Source organism: Polypterus senegalus, chromosome 8 (genome assembly GCF_016835505.1).
Source record: "Polypterus senegalus isolate Bchr_013 chromosome 8, ASM1683550v1, whole genome shotgun sequence".
In the NCBI taxonomy this organism is placed as follows: Eukaryota; Metazoa; Chordata; class Cladistia; order Polypteriformes; family Polypteridae; genus Polypterus; species Polypterus senegalus.
This window is the reverse complement of record NC_053161.1, coordinates 43,555,938-43,570,259: the sequence shown is the minus strand read 5'-3', so window position 1 is coordinate 43,570,259 and position 14,322 is coordinate 43,555,938. Positions and strand designations below refer to the sequence as shown.

The following is a 14,322-nucleotide window of genomic DNA, read 5'->3' as shown; positions in this document are numbered from 1 at the left end:
ACAAAACCACAGAGAGTCAGGACCTCGGTTTTACATCTCATCTGAAGAAAGGAGCCATTTTTACAGCACAGTGTCTACTTCACTGCACTGGGGAATTGGGATCCATAACATGGTAAGAGCCCCCTACTGGCCTCACCAACACCTCTTCCAGCAGCAAACCAAGCTTTTTCCTGGTTTGTCTCCAATCCAAGTAGTGGCTGGGCCCAAACATGCTTAGCGTCAGGAGGATGACATGTTCTGAAGTGCATGTGGTGTGACTGCTGGCAACTAATGATTATCATGGTGGAGTATCGATCATGCTTTTTCAGGATATTAATGTGGAAATAACCAGAATCATAACCCAGCTTGACAGTTTGCTTTTTACAGAGTGTTCTGTTATACCAATAACATGCATTCTTCAGAATTTAGTCACTGATTCCAATATTAAATCAGCCTCACTTGAGTGTGGAGATATGTAATGTGTGAAATCCAGTGGAGGGTTTGCTCCTAGCTCTACCATTTTTGCTACCCTCACTGAAGCTGTAAACAGCCACCCATTACCCCTTTTGTTTTGAATGGAGTCCACACTTGCAGACCTGTATATTTAAACCTGAACACATTAGAGAGGAACCAGTACTGGTAAAATATGGAGGGTTTGGATATAAGACAGTTAATTTACAATTTGAGAATGTTGAAGAGGACATTTAATTACTTATAGCATTGTCTGCTTACAGAACTGTCTCCGAATAAATGACACTTAAAGGGGCGACATTTCAGAAAACAAGTAGGAAGTGGGCTGTATTATCAGGCTTTATTTATTTTTGCATTGGCGATTCTAAATTGGCCCTAGTGTGTGCTTGGTGTGTGGGTGTGTTTGTGTGTGTCCTGCGGTGGGTTGGCACCCTGCCCTGGATTGGTTCCTGCCTTGTGCCCTGTGTTGGCTGGGATTGGCTCCAGCAGACCCCCGTGACCCTGTGTTCGGATTCAGCGGGTTAGAAAATGGATGGATGGATGGATGTTTCTATAAATAAGAAACACATTTGTTTTATATGATCAAATGAATACTAAAACTAATTATATATCATGTGGCTCAACTGAAACCTCCTGTCAAACAGACCTTGCAAGGATGGTGACAGTGTAGTTGTAATCTAATCAAAGCAGTTCCATCCATCCATCCATTATCCAACCCGCTATATCTTAACTACTGGGTCACGGGGGTTTGTTGGAGCCAATCCCAGCCAACACAGGGCGCAAGGCAGGAAACAAACCCCAGGCAGGGCGCCAGTTCTACACAGCAAAGCAGTTCCATTTCATTTAAATTAATAAAAAACAAAAAACTGACAAACTTAATATAATCACAAATTCAATGAAATCGAAGTATAATGATTATCTGTAAACATTTACCCATGATTCCTGTTTACTATATCTTTTCTAGCATATGCAAATAATGTAATATAACTACCCAATCAATACACAACTTCAGAGAGTTTTTTCCAGTAACACTAACTATGAAGAACTTTTTTAGTGTGCCAAGAGCGAATCTCATGGATTATGGTGAACAGTGGAGAGCAGTGCTTGCCAAGTTTTAACACACGTTTTAATGTAAGCCCCTTTTGGAAGTGTTTATAGTTTAAATTAAACCAGCCTTTAGAAACTCATTCAAGAGTTGTAGTCCTTTTGCCATTTTGAATGTTTAAGTTTATTTTGCAGGATCTGTGTCTTCTGTGCTACACCAGTTTAAGGATTATGATTATTGTTATTGTGGTTTGTGATATTGTTGGCTTATTATCTTATCCGTAGCCTTTTATGATAAGTCAAAAAAGTAAAACTATAAGCTTGCAGCAGAAGAAACTAAAGAAATGAGAATGTTCCACATAGCTGGGGATTTGAAAGAACACCTATGAAGGGCTCTTGTTGGTCATTAGACATCAAGTGAAAATATTACAAAACAATATAATCAAACAAATGTACTGAATGTGATTGTTCATAAATCTGTGTTTAGTTTTAAAAAATGCAGCCCCCAAGATTAATGGTGGAACAGGCCCTGACTGCCTGGATAAGCTTCTCCCAATGGAAAATCAGCTGCTATAGCTCACGCTTCTGACATCATAAATGGGAGCCAACAGCACAGCATGTTTGCATAACTTAGAAACAACTTTAGAAACCATAAGCTGAATGGGTTACAGTAGCATTTATCAACAAAAACATGCATAGCCAAGCAATACTATAGACTCGCAAAATAACTGCGCTAATTACACCTTATACTTAAACTAATTATCAAAACATTTAGGTAATTCTTAAGCAAACACCAAAGCATTAACAGACAAAGTACTTTTTCAGCAGCCAGTAACATGACAAGCTGCCTTCAACATAACAGGCTTTTTGACATAGAAAAAGTATTTTTCTTCCTGGAAAAGTTTTCTCATTTTTCAAACAAATTCTAATGATGTTTAAAAAAAGGAGACCTAACATTTGTCAATTAGATACTATAAAAAGGTATAAAATACACGCTAAAGAGTTATACAGTATATAAAGTAAAAAAGTGCCACAGAACTCAAACATATAAAAAATAATTGTTTGTTAAGCAATATGCCAAAGTATATAAAAGTGGAGAGATCAGAGGGTGAAACAAAACATGAAATGTTATATAACTGCAAGGTATAAATGTTTTTTTATTAAGCAAAAAAAATCATGAAAAGACAATCACAAAATAAACCGATAAAGTGAAAGCATGTAAAGAAGTGGTGATCAAAGGTGGAATACAGAGTATTGTATGTGTTAAATAAGAGAAAACAAATCCTAGCGGTCACACTGGTCCTGAATACATACACTGTGGCCCCTGTCTGCCCATAGATGCATTTAATTTATTGATCCTTCCCAACTACTTTATGTACAGGGGTAGTTTACAGTTGTTCATATGGAAAAAGACATGCAGGTTATGATTATTAGATTGCTTTCTTAACTCGATAGCTTTATTAACTTCAAAAGTATGATAGATAGATAGATAGATACTTTATTAATCCCAAGGGGAAATTCACAAATGTATTTAGGAACAATCTTGTAGGGGCTCAAATTGCCAGCCTTTATCATTTACACATTCTTGTAGTGAACTTGGTAAAAACAATAATAATAATAAGAAGAAGAAAGGACAAACAAGAAGACAAATAATACAATAGTTAATAAATAAATAATAATGCAAGAATAAACTCTGTGTTTCGCATACTATACTATAAACCTACTTTTGCCCACTCCTGTATTTAAATGTTCTGATCTGATTGAATTATAATCAAAATTTTCACTTTTATAACAATTTTAGAAAGTACTGTATGTGCAAGGCACCATAAATTTCAGTTAGCATCATAAAAAGATCAAGCCTTTGTATCTATGTTACAGAAAAAGCTTTTATGCTAACAGCAAAACATTGCTCACTAGTAAAAATAGCATTTTTCAGTATATATACACAATGTCATTAAGAAAAAGAGGTGTGAAATAAATCCCAGAAGCCCTTAGAACTGAGTTTTGCAAAATTAATATCACTCATCTTATTCGCGGTTTGAGGGAACAGACTGTGTATACACAAATAACTTACTATTTCACTTTCCATTGAATAAGCCCCGAAGGCTCATTTCTCATTATTGGGTTGTACTTTTTTCTTGACTTGTTATAGATAATTAAGCAATCTTCACCTTATGTCAAGTGACAGTCCAGGATTAAAATCTGTGCATATACAAAATTACAGTTCTGCTACAGTAATGACTATGGCAGAGCCTGTCAAATCACGCACTGAAGATCAGTAGTGTTTCTCTAAACTCTCTTTTGAGATGGATGTTGTTTTTGTATCTCCTGTCGAGAAAACATTTTCAGAAAGCAAAATGATTACAATTGTACTGAAAATTGAGTTGTGATGAGTGGGAGGAGTGTTAGTCTTTTTCTTTCAGACACAGACAATGCAGAACAATATTTAGGAGGAAAGCATTGAAAAGTAGGCTGTCGAACTGCTCCTCCTGTCTTGGTGGGACAAGACACAGTGCATTGTTTTTTCCAAAAAATAAAAAAGTAAATTCAAAATAACATAGGCATACAGAAAGAATAGCATACAATTTAATATATAATGAAGGAACACCCACATGGCAAGAGTTTGCGAGGAGCAAAGACACCAAAGGGTGGGATGGGACGGAAGTATAGGTATGAGAAAGAACCCCACAGGTGCACGTGCTGATTTGAGAGTACAGGGGTTGTTAAGGGGGGATACTTCATGGATGTGTGAAAGAACCCTGCTAAGGCACCATAAGGGAGAATTCCAAGTAGCAGCCTGGGCAGAAGCATGCAACAATAATGATGTTAGAAGTAAGGTGATCTAACAGATGCCATAAGCACCTGACCTATTCCATCTTAACAGTGAGTTAGTACAGGGTGGAAAGGTGAAAGCCTGCAAAGATTCCACAAGGAAACATGATCATATAGGTTGGGACTAAAGAAGCAGTGCTATCCATGTACAAGGTTAAGCAGCTTGTGTGAACCTGGTAGACTTAGCCCTTAAAGAGCAACATAATGCATAGCAGTACAGGTATACCAAGAGACACCAGAAGAAGTTCTCACTGGATATCTTTGGAGCGAAAATTAAACATGGGAGCTCCCTCATTGCCAGAGGCAGTCTGAGCCTGAAGTCAAGAAGTGAATTGGAACAAAAGCTAATTTCCTGGTAGAAAGAGAGGTGACAGCCAAGAGGGATTGAGAGAGAAGTGGAGAGACATGAGGAATAAATTAGGGAGTGATAGATGTTTTCCTTGTGTTCATTGTTCACTTAAGTATTTTTGTGTGTTAAGGTGCCATATATGTATGAATTTCACCTTCTTGGCATTATGTCTGATTTGAAGTGTTTCAGTATATAATAGGAGGCCCCTCCTATTATATACTGTATATGTTGTGAACGAGAATAGGAGACAGAAACCAGCATTAAGTGTTTAGTGTACAGTACTCAGGCCAAAAGTCAGCACTGCAGTACCGGTCGTGAGCATAACAAAAGTCACACTAGAGACAGAGAACAGTTGCCCAGGGGAAGGATTTATGTGATAGAACCGGAAATGGCACAGCTGTAGGGGAAATGAGACTGATGGACCGGGAGTCGGATCACGGTGATGTCATCAGATGGAGTCGGGAGTGAGGACATCAGCCTCGAGTTGGAAATGTTGTCATTGTACAGTAGGTGGATGGTAGGTTGATACGGAAGTGTGAGGTTGTTGTTGTCTTCGGCATGTCAGGTTATGGTTTGTTGGGTCTTGGCTCTTCTTGTTTCCTGGTGTGGAAAAGAGAAAGGCATTAATGTGCTGTCCCATAATCCCGTCTTGTATAAATATAATATCCATCATTCTATTACTGTGTCTGCTTCATTCAGTGTTATATACAGTACTAGGGGGCTCTGCCCCCTGCTCGCTTCACTTGCCCACCCCCGTATTTGGTTGACCAGATATACAATACAATACAATTTATTTTTGTATAGCCCAAAATCACACAAGAAGTGCCGCAATGGGCTTTAACAGGCTCTGCCTCCTGACAGCCCCCAGCCTTGACCCTCTAAGAAGACCAGAAAAAACTCCCAAAAAAAACCCTTGTAGGGAAAAAATCGAAGAAACCTTGGGAAAGGCAGTTCAAAGAGAGACCATTATCCAGGTAGGTTTGGCATGCAGTGGCTGTCAAAAAGAAGGGGGTCAATATAATACAGTACAATACATAGAAGACAATAAATCCTCAATACAGTATAAAAATAAAAATTCTAGAAGTACAGTGTAGAATTTCACATCCGATGATATCACATAGTATGATTTGGATTTGTTTAGAGTTCTGGAGACCTCATTCATTAAGCTGCCTGCCCCATTTGGCCATTCCACATCTGAAATAGCGCTAATCCGATGAAAGGACCCCTCTTTCCCATGGTTCCTGCGATCCTCCATCTCCATCAGGGATGACTTTACCTTAGGCAGGCAATATACAATTTAAAGAGATTGTTATTTTCTTGGGAATTGTTACATATGCATTATTTTCAATTTTACTTTAAAAATTTTTGTAAAAACAATACTTGTCCTTTATTTTCGGCCCCGGGTGTGGTTACATCTCTTCCTCGCCAGACGTATAATGCTGCTCACATTGTGAAGGCTAGGGGCAGCTGAACGCATGCTAAGGATATGCTGCTGGTGAGCTTCACGTTTGCTTGTCTCTTGTTATTGTTTTAAGAGCTGTGAGCACATGATCCTTGTCTGACAGATGCAATCCAACAACTGCTAGGGTTAGATGTCTGTAGACTTGTTTTAAAAGATGGTTCACTGCCTGGTCTCTCGTGACGTTCTAAAAACAATACTTGGCCCTTTATTTATGGCCCCAGGTATGGTAAAATTCTTTCTTTCAGGACATATAACGCTGCTCGCGCGTGGGGGGGATTGGGTTGGGTGTGATTGGCATGCTGTTGCGCTGCCCTTTGATCTTCTTAAAGCCTTTACAGCCGCTGTCCTTTTTCCTACTTTGTGTCTCTGCTGCTCGCGTTGTAATTGCTTCTCCGTGATCATAAATATACACCTGACTGAATTGTGTTTTCTTTGAAATTAAACTTGTCGTTGCTTTAACTGTTGCGGGTCCACAGATTCTCATAGTGTATGTTCCATTATTGTGTTAATCTACGTTTTGTGCATTGAATGATGTGCACTGAGACACCTGTATCTGTGTGTGCTGCTTCCCTTTACACTACTGTTTTGTTTTGTTTTTTCTCCTCTTCTTTTTCGTCTCACGGTTCTTTTATTTGTCTTTCATGATCATAACGTGAAGATCACATCGTCTACTAGTCATTCATTCCACTGGATTTTTTTTATAATAGAGATATATGTGTATATATGTACTGTATATAATTCTGTATTTTTTGCTGTGTTTTTTTTTTGGTCTACTTCCTTACCAGTCTAGGGACTGGCAGTAGGACTTATTTTCTAGCCCAAGTCCTTGTCTGCATAGAGTTTGTTTATTCTTCCCCGATGTCCTTATGGGTTCTCTATCCAGATACATCAATTTACTTCCTCTTCCTTAACTTACTAGTTTTGGTTAAGTGCCGATTACTGATCATTCGATAGCATGTGAATAAGAGTGAATTGCTGTTGCAGCCTTTTGTCGTTTGTTGTTAGTATAGAATAGCTGGGTTCAGATGGATGGACAGATATCCTGTTTGTGGTTAGTATACACATTTGTTTTAGGTTATTACATTTGGGACTCCCTTCCAATCATCTTCTTTGGAACAAGCTACTGTATTTCAGTTGGAGTCATATGGTGTGCCTCATGGGACGACTAACATTTTATCAAAATTTTTGCCCTACCTGTAAATGATTAAATAGGCCTAAAGCCCAATAGTATGCCCTTTAGTGTAAAAGAAGTTTGCAGTCTAGATTGCAAATAGTGGTAAATGTTAAAAGGTGTTTGTCTGCGTAAATTTGTAGGGTCATTATTTTCATGTGGACAGTGAATATATTGCCACCCTCTGACATCATGATTATATCTGTGGAGCATTCACTGTGATAGGCACCATGGTCCGAATAATGCAGGATTGACAGATTGGCTTCAAATTTTTCATTTTCCCTGTTTAATCAAAGTGAAACAATTTTAAATTACTATGCATGTAACAATAACAAAGCAGATTTCCTGAAGTGAAAATTGAATTTCAATACTTTTGTCAGTTTTTTCACTTGTGAGTCATTTGGCCCTTCTCTTTTTAAAAATTAATTACAATGCACCTTGGCATATTTATTGTTTACCATGAAAGGTGTTAATCAAAAATAAAGACATAGTAAACTTACAATTTCTATCTCTGTAGTCATCTAATACATTACTTTTTCTTTTCCTATTTGATTAACCTGCTAAACACTTGAGGAGGCTTGGATTCCAGTCCAAGCCCTATCACTGGTTCTGTGTAGTTTGAATGTTCTTTCCCTGTCTCTGTGGAAGTTTTCCCCTATAGTATGATCTTCACACATTCTGGGCACGTATGTATTACTTTAAACAAGATCTTCCACCTAGCCTGTTAACAGTCAGTCTGGGTATGTGTGTGTGCCCTGAAAAGATCTTGCTCCCCCTCAAAAGCTAGTTCCTGCCTTAATTCCATTTTGTTTTATTAATTCTGAGTATTAGGCTTAATGATCAATAGACTGGATATTCTCAATGACTAAATGCTTCTTTGAGGCAGATGAATTCTATTTTGGGGTTGTTAAAAAAAATATGAACAGGATTCAAGAATGGGGAGACATTGATGGCCCTCTGCAGTTGTCATAGTTAAGAACACTTCGTATTTCGGCTGTCAGTAGTCCAGCTAAGGGCCCTCTGTACTGTAGTGTGCAGTTAACAAACAGGAATACAGCCTGTGTGTCATCTCTTAAAGTTTGAATGCACCAGCCCTCCAGACAGCACTTGCTATTTCTTGAATCAATAATTAGTTCTTGCAAAATCACAAATGTAGAAGGTGAGTAATTGTCTGAGTTAAGTGTTCATGCCACCAAAGATTTAATTCAGTTTTTTTTACAATTGTTATTTTTCTCACAGCTCTTTGACATTAAGCAGAATTTTTCATCCTTCTGTTAAGCAAACCTATTGACAGATTTCTTAATTTTGTTAGCATTTAGTTAATCTTTTATATAACTGTTAAATAAATGCCTGTGTTATTATTTGTGGTATGCCACATTGATGAAAATGAAAGGTAATGGTTATAAATGAGCAATAACTTTGCCTGTCATTCTCATCTTGAATATTTATGTATAATCTCCATACAAATGGACCTTCCAGCATTTTTCGGTCAAGAAAAATGATTAACACAGAAAACTAAAATAAACAATGCAAGCTCACATACCGCAATTAGCAGCTGTACCCACAAATTATGAATACTCCTATCTGTATGTCAATGGTGTTTCAATCAACAGTTTACCCTCCACGCAATTTATATTCAAATCAAGAAAAGTAATTTCATGTTGGGTATAGACTGCAAGATAGAGTAATGAGAAAGCTATTATGACACAAAAAAGGTTGCTATTTAAAACCATACTTTGAGAGTGTCTGAGAATGTTACAGCTAATTTTATGCCAAAATGAACAAATCCTTGGTGTGAAAATTCAGCGATAAGCAGTTAATCTCCCTTCTTTTTAGATATAAATGTTTTATTGATTTGTGTTCCTTCTGTGTGTCCTAGGATTAGCATATCCATAAAGGATGCCACAGAGGTAAATCTTAAAGTCGAGTGCTTGCATTTTCATTTAAAGGGGTGCTGTGTTTTTGTGATCTGCAGTTTGCCACATTTTTGAGGGTTATCATCTTGGTTATTGCAGTCAACCATTTTCTTAATCTGCCCAGTCCCATAAAGGGTCACAAACCTAAGGCACCTTGGCAGTTTGTAGAGTTAAGCAAGATCATGGGATACTAGACTATGGCAGAACACTAACAGACATACATATGTGAACATGTTAGGCACACTAACAAGTGAATCTTGGGTCTGTGGAGGAATATTTGTATCTTTTGCTTGTACAGGGTGATCCAGATCTAATTATGCAATTTTCACTACGCTATAACTTATTACGTTTATTACAGAGAATTCACAAAAAATTATTTTTGTTGGCAGCACCCGCCCTGCATTCCAAAATGGTGGGGAGACGGTTGTCAGTCGAGCAGCAATTCTTTTGACTTGTATTGTTTTCCTGCATTCCATTAAAAGTTGCGTTATTAGATCTGGACCACACTGTACAAGCAAAAGATACATAGTATGTAAGTAAATGCATTGGCACATGTGGTCTTAAAGATTACTTGATTGGAGCGTTGTTTACATACCTTAAACTGTGCTAACATACGTACCACATGTTAAATATGTTGTTGTCACTGATTATTTAGAAATTGTTGTAGTTGTGAATTTGAATTTATTTATTGTGGAATAAGAGCTAGAGAGTAAAGAGCCTGTAAAGTTTCCACCAGTGAGATCCTGATTTGGCCTCCAAATCTCTAGAGAGCTTAGCATCAGATCAAGGTTGAGGGAGTCAGATCAAGAGGATATGTAATTGAATACTGGAATAAAACAGATGATAGGTTTCATTAATGAATATTTTATGGAGACAAGGCCACCTTGAGTAAAATGTTGACCTAGAGGCCCATGACAACAGATGTGTGTTTTTTCCTTGGTTTTAGATGACAGTCTATGTTTTTGTACTAGGACTGCTGCTTGTCAACAGAATGTATAGTAACTTGTAACTGTATAGATTGCATGTTGTCTAGGAGTGGGTATCCTACAACAAATTAACAATAAATGCATTAAATTTGCTTTATTAAATCAATATTTCAGTATAGTGTTGCAAAGTCTTTAGTCCTGGCCCAGCAGCAACATGTGTTAAACAATAGCCAACACTGGGTAGAACATAAGTCATGAAAGGGCACTCTTTCTAACATTGAGATAATTTTAAGTCATGACTAAAAACATGCCAACGCAGAATAAACTCCAACAGGGTGTCCTAGCACTACCAAATGGTTCTCCTACCAAATGTACCATCAAGATGTGTGCTATAATAGTTCAAAAACTAGTGAGAGACTTTCTGTATTTACTTTTATATAAATACATAGTGTAACCAAATGAGAAGCCTGGAAAGAATTACATTCATGAACCACTTATTTTGTAATTACTTCTGCAGTTGTATGGCCCTATAGCTCCCAATGATGAGATATAATTAATATTCAGCACAAGTGTTTTGAGGTAATGTAAATATTCCCTATTGTGGAATTGCCCACTAGGAATTGTATTCTTCTTTAATTGAATGCACCAACTTCCCCTCTCAAATAATTCCTATGTTAGGAATGACATTACCATCCTATACAACCATCTGCACTCACCATCCATCCACATGTGTACCCAAGCCCCATTCCCACCCACCTGCCCCACCTTAAGGGAGGCAAGGTTGAAGACTGTCTGCTGTAATGGCACAGTCAAATTGGAAGCTTTTTGGAACAGATTTCCAATAGTCATTGCTGCAAAGGAAAGGGATTATAAGAACACACAATGTAGTTGGTACCAGCACTGGATAGAAAAGCCCTGAACCTTTTAGAAAACTTGTCCCATTGGGATCTTAGGGTACTGAGCATGCTGTTGGTCAATATTGAGCACTGGTCCAGCTGAGTGAATGTGCTACTGGCCATACAACAGCAGCTACACTCCTGGGTGTGAATGTCTAACTGAAGATGGGTACTTAGCTGCAAAAATCCACTTTGTATTGAGTCAAGCTTACCCTCATTTTTCACCAAAAGGTTATCTGGCACAGGACGCCTTCTTGTGGGGCATAACACCTACAGTGTGTGCTATTTGCTTAAACAAATTGGGGTTTAATATACAGTATATATTTTAAAACAGCCTCCTTGGTTTTATTGTCATTATTAATGTTTATATGGCAGATTTCTTAATCATAAGCACATAATAAAATTTTGCATACATTCTAGTGAGTGAATTTTGGAACTGAATGATTAGTAACTTATTCAATATCACATAGCGAGTCCAAGGCAAATGTTTTGTGATTTAAAGACCAACACCATAGCCACTTGGCCACACTCCCATTTTAGAAAATGACTATTTTAGTGTAAACTGTCCAACACACTTCACATATTGAGAATTGTACAGTTTTTACAGACATGCAGTGAGTAAGTGATGGGGCCTGGAAATGCAGTTGCCAGATCGTTAGGTTAAGCAGTAGTCCAAACCGTTGCAGACTCCACACTGAAGGCTGCCACAGACTGCATCCACGCCATTGATGGACTCTTCTGCATGCCCTGTATGAACTTCAGGACGTTCTCAAATCGATTTAGTTACACTCATTTTGCTGCCCATAGAGTGGAGTAGTACAATGGCAAGTGGTAGGTTAGTTTCCCAGTCAATGTGTATGTAGGTGTGTTAGCATCCCACATAGAGATTTTTGCTTTCTTAAACTCCCAGAATAGGCAGGACCCTGAATAAACAGGTTTTGAATATGAATGGATGAGCATGCATTTTTCACTTAAGCAGCAAGAACAAACATTGCACATTCTTGACACTCAATGTGCCTCCAGTGCAGCACTTCGTGTACTGTTCTAAAGGAGCTAGTCAGCACATGAGATCTTTGGCAAAGACTCCTAGCTCTTCTATAAAGCGAATCCCTTTCCAGCCAATGGGCAATGATCCATCCTGTTACTATCAGTAATGGGAATGAATACAACAGCAAGTGCGTCTGTGACAACACTTCCTCCCATGTATAACAGTCTATGTTTAGTGGTCTGTCACTGCCACGTTTATCAAACTTTTTTTACTACATAAGAATTAATACAGTACAGTCAAACAACATAATGTTGACCTCACTGTTCTTGTTTTTTTCTTAATAGAAGGAATCATCCATCCATCCATTATCCAACCTGCTATATCCTAACTACAGGGGTCTGCTGGAGCCAATCCCAGCCAACACAGGGTGCAAGGCAGGAAACAATTCCTGGGCAGGGTGCACACACACACACACACACACACACACACACACACTAGGGACAATTTAGAATCGCCAATGCATCTAACCTGCATGTCTTTGAACTGTGGGAGGAAACCCTTGCAGACACGGGCAGAAATATGCAAACTCCACACAGGGAGGACCCAGGAAGAAAACCCGGGTCTCCTAACTGCGCAGCAGCACCACTACCACTGCGCCACCGTGTCGCCAAGAAGGAGTCAAGGATATGAAATAATTAAACAATTTAGAAAATTTTTCCAAATGGATACCCCTCATGCAGCATTCATGAACACATGCATAAAGGCAGATAAGAATCCTCACTTGTCTTGTGATTTATTTTTTTCTTCTTCTAAGCTCCCTGTAATAATAAAAAGAGCACTCCAGAAATTAAAAACAACGATGTCCTCTAGTCAGTTATTTTTAATTGAATCCCCTTCTTCATTCTACATGATGAATTTAGAATATGTTTGAAGAGTTCAGCTCTTAATGTAAAATAAACAGCATACATTAGTGCTCTTTCAGGCGGTCGAATGGTAGGAGGTTAGAAGGAATATTTTTGTCCTCTCTTAATATCAGGCTGCATTGGAGAAGTAGCCATGTAATCAGCATTAAATTTATTATAATGCAAAAAGCTTAGAAAATAGAGGAAAACAACATAAGTGTATAGGATAAAAATGAACAGCAGCCAAAAGCAGGCCCTATGCTTTCTTATTTGCTTTTTAACCTTCGTCTTAATTGTCAGTAAATAAGACATTCTCCAATTTGAATAAGAGTAGTAAAATAAAAAAGAAAGACAGCTCAGCTTTCAGCGGTACAACGTCTTCAGGCTGATTTATTTATTTATTCATTCCCAAAGTACACATCAGAGGAGTCTCTAAGTCTCACTTGATACGAGTGAAGCTTGGGTCTCTTGCAAAGGCAAAGGCACTATTTCATTAGCTTTTACTGCTAGCATCTCTAACCTGAAGGAGCTGATGTTAAAATGAAGCTAGAGTCTCGAGGGAAACATCTTTGATTTGCTTTTGCCTGCACCTTTCCTCTGTTAGAGTTTACCCATGCGATTCAACTTTCTTACAGAACATTTTTACATTCGGTGTCCAGGATAATATCAGTTTCTCTGTTGCACCTTTTCAACTAGTCAAGTGCATTGCAGCTTATCTCATTCTCAACAGCAACCCATTGCTCAAAAAGACACAACACCAACTCAGAATTCCCGAGCCTACAATAGCTACACTTGCTCCTGGACTGAGAGGTTTGAACGATGAAACAAATTTCAGATTCATGTTTCAGTTTAAGCAAATATAAATTAAGAGAAGACCTGTTCAAGTGTTCAAAATTATGGAAGATATTACAAGAATGGATGCCAGCTGTTATTTTAGAGTGACTTCTTTTTCCAAAATATTGGAGGAAAAATGGCAGCTGGTTAAGGGTCAACTTTGCAACAACATTTTTCTTCATAAGAGGAATGTTAGAGTCAGTAAATTGCCAAGGAGTGTGGTAATTGTTAATATTTTGGGAACCTTGACTTGATGATTTTTCAAGAAAGTTAAAAGAACAGGGATTGATGAGTTATACTGAGCTAAATGGACTGTTCTCTTCATAGTTGTTTTTATGTTAAATATACAAGCACAGATGAAGAACTGCTTGATCATATGCACTAAATCCAGCAGGGAGGAGTAATCATTCATTTACTCTGTTTAGGATTTTGAGTTGGAACATTTTTATCTCCTAAAATTAAAATTTCCCTGTCAGCCATATTTCCTATTTTTACTAGCTAGCATGGATTTTCACTTTCATTTTATATATGGTGGAATGATTTGTTGTCATT

General features: G+C 37.9%; 1 protein-coding gene across 5 annotated transcripts in view; it reads left to right on the top strand.

Annotated features, from left to right (window-relative positions):
• magi2a (membrane associated guanylate kinase, WW and PDZ domain containing 2a) overlaps nucleotides 1-14,322 on the top strand; it is a 1,205,404-nt gene that overhangs the window by 344,357 nt on the left and 846,725 nt on the right. The gene's annotated exons all lie outside the window — the stretch shown is intronic.